Raw genomic sequence first — 3502 nt, 5'->3', positions numbered from 1 at the left:
GAAGGAAATCTCAGATTAAATAAATATGTCACAGGCACAAACTTCAACAGAGAGGCTGTAAAAGGAAAGCACCAATTACCACTTGTAAAAAATGCATCAGCTTGAAGTCCAGGCAATGTACATGTCCAAACTGGCCAGCTGCTGAGTGTGTTAAGAAAGCCTCATGCCAAACAAGCAACCAAGTTTTAGACAGGCCAAGGAGACACGTGTTCATGACACCTCCAGCACCTGGAGAAATGTCTGGAAGGTGCAGAAATAACAACTAAGGAGCAAGCTCTCTGTGGTGCATCTCCAGAGACGATCCCTTGCCAAGGCAACCTCTGTGCGACGAACTGCCAGGCAGCCCGGTGGGTGTCCGGTTAGTCATTATCTGTGAAGTGCTTCCAAAGCCGTTCTGGGGCCATGGTAGTGTCCAGCAGAACGAACAAGCAGTAAAGTTTGAGGCCGGAGTTGAATTAGAAGACCTGGCCAGAGAAAGATTAGGCTCTTTGAACATGCCTTTTTTCTTCCTGCCATCTCCTCCACAGGCAGCTTACCTTGAATTGCAGACACTAAGAAGGAAACATGGGGTAATTTATTTCATCATCCTCTGCCAGAGCAAGATTGTTCCCTAAAGCATATTTTCTAGTGATTTGTTCTGCTTACCTTTAGAAGACACAAGTAATAGCCTCCATTCCTTTCATAAGAAGACTAATAGACATCAACAGTGGGATTTTTTTTTTTCTTGAAAAGGAGCCAAATGTCTTTTTTTCTTAATTCTATCTTGCTACTGTTAGTTAATTTTCTTGCAGCGGTCCTTGATTATTTCTCTCCTCCTTGAGGCCCTCAACCTGATTCAGATTTTCCTTTTTTCTGCCAGTTTTCAGCCAATTTAGAATATCTTTGTTATTTTAAACTAACGCTCTAAGACAAACTCCTGACAAGGTAATACCACCTGTGTTCCTACAGGTATCTTCTAACAACCAGACATTTTACTGAGTGACCAGAGAAGGGAAACAAATAGGTGATAAAGCCCATGCTTTTAAATATCAGTTCTTTCCCAACCATGTAAAAAAATGATTGTGGGGAATTTTGATAAAGGTTAAAGTAATTAGAGACAAAGCAACTTTCCCCCTTCTGGAAATAATATTTTAAAAGTACATAGGAGCAGGGATTGGCTGGGCATGTATAGGGTTAACCTTGTCTGCAAAGTAATTGAGAAAAATATCCACTGGTTTCTGAGGACACTCTATTACCAGCCTAAGGTAGGAGAGCCTCCAGGGATTTAAAAGCAGTCAATAGTTCTAAAAAAAGACAGAGCAAGCTTTTGGTTCTGGTTGATATTAAGTTAGAGCAGTAAGTCAATGTAGCTTTTCCATACCAGCACCGTTTTCAGGCTTATATACACAAAGCTGCTTCTGGTCTGCAGATGGAGCTGGCTCCAGGGCTGCTCAATGTTACTCTGCCCTGTCTCTATCCTCTCCCATTGCATTGGCTCCCACGAGTCTGTAGTGAGCTGTAGGATTCAGCAACTGGGGTACTAGGTACGGAACGGTAATTGTAGCTAGGAGTTAATAGTTGCTTCCTCATCAGCTGCCAGGGCCAGTGGAGAGATGTTCCCTTATGTCCTCTGTTAGCACAGAAAACACCAGTACAGCTGGAGGTACCCTAGGTGTGCCACTGCCACCGCATGGAATGGGTGCTCTTCCTGTGGAGCTCCCCTTGGCAGTGTCCCTAACACCCCAGCCCAATGTATGAAAAGCTGAAGCAGTATGGAGGATATGCAGCTGCCTGCAATCACATATTTCAAAAATAAATAAGCCTGCTTAGCAGACAGATTTATTAGCAGCCATGAGGGATTGCGAAGCCGAGTCACTTTGATTCATTAGAGTGTTCAGAGAGTTTGTGTAAGTTCCTGGAAGCTGTCTGTGATGGTCTTTAACCATCCAGTTACTGTTACCTGATGGTGAAGGGGAAAGTTGGAAAGCATTTGTGCTGAATTTGTTTTACCCTATGTTTGGTAAAAGATTCTGACAAGCTGTTTAAAGAACTGAGCCTTCTGACTTGTGCTGCGCTGAGCCATCCTTCCAACTCAGCTACGCGTAGCCTCTTCTATTCTTTCCTCCCTCTCTATAATATTTAATCAACAAAGCCCTACCTCCATTTCCCCGAGGCCAGAGTAATGCATCGTTCTGCATTTAGAATCCTCCTACGCATGTGAACATGTCCTTTGTGCAGTGATGTTGTTTTAATTAGCCACGTCTCTCTTTTTGGCCAGAAATACATAAAATGAAATGACTGTGTGCAGCTTTCCTGCAGCACAGCACCCTTGGTGCCCAGCTGTGGTTGCTGGGAGAGGCTCTCTGGCTGTGCTATGGGCTGGGGGCGAGAGTTAAAAGGGGAGAGGAGACAGGCTGTGTGCCTGGAGCTGGCAGGGGAAGGGAAGCAAAGCTTGGGCATGAGGGAGGAGGGGGAAGAAGCAACCCTGGGTGACCCTGGGGATGGGCAGGGAGGCAGAAGAGGCCTGCCTGAAACAGGGCAGAAAGCATAGCATGAGACATCCTCTTTGTAAGCACCAACATGTCCTGGAAAAGAGCTAATTAACGAAAATTATGTAAGGCCAAAACTATTAGTGCAATAATCTGCCCAAGACCGAACCGTACAAGGCAACAGTTGAATGCTTGCACAACTATCCTTAGCTTCAGCAAGACACAGATCTGTCCCAGGTGGTCTCCTATTCCTATATTCAAAGTGGTTGTTAGATAACACACTATGTCTTCTTAAAGTTGTATCCTGTATTTTCCATCTGATTATTAGTCCATTCAAGAAGAGCTGGCTTAGAGACCTCAGAATTTAACACCTCTCAGAAGCTCCTGCTGATGTTCAGCAAATTTTCATTAAGGACTTACTCCTCTTCATTTCACAGCATTAGGTTAAGAGTTTTACTGAATATTCCTTAAATCCCTTGCCATGTAAATATTACTCATGCTAAGAAAAATATGCTGTCAATAAATGGCCCTTGTCATGACCACATCAAGCCAATGAATATGTTGTATACCAATACTCGCTAAATCATTGTCCATGGCCAAGTGATGCCTGCACTCGGGTTCTGCAGTGCCTCATCTTCAGCTTTATTACTAGCCAACACTGCAGGTTATGGAGGCTACAAGTCACAGTTTGTGGCATTTCCATTTTGACCATGTGGTCTACAGGTGAATAAAACGTGAGTTCCCTTCTCTGTGGGAAGTGAAACACTCCGTGAAATGCTCTCTGAACATCCAAGGGAGGCTGGCAAAGCAGAGGAGGGATCTCTTCTGGCTTTCAGTTCTGCCTTAAGGAAAATGAACATAATCCTGACCCTAACTGTCTTGTAATTTTTATTAGCTATCTTTGGCTTGCAGCAACAACCCTGTGAATAATGCATGCTGCTAGATGGCTTTCCTAAGGAAAAGGCTTACGCAATCATACTGTTTGCCACTACTGCCTTCTCCTTACCCCATAATAACTCAGAAACCTGCCGGCC

The sequence above is a fragment of the Eurypyga helias genome, unplaced genomic scaffold (genome assembly GCF_000690775.1).
Source record: "Eurypyga helias isolate BGI_N326 unplaced genomic scaffold, ASM69077v1 scaffold8927, whole genome shotgun sequence".
Classification (NCBI taxonomy): domain Eukaryota; kingdom Metazoa; phylum Chordata; class Aves; order Eurypygiformes; family Eurypygidae; genus Eurypyga; species Eurypyga helias.
This window is presented reverse-complemented; position numbering follows the sequence as displayed.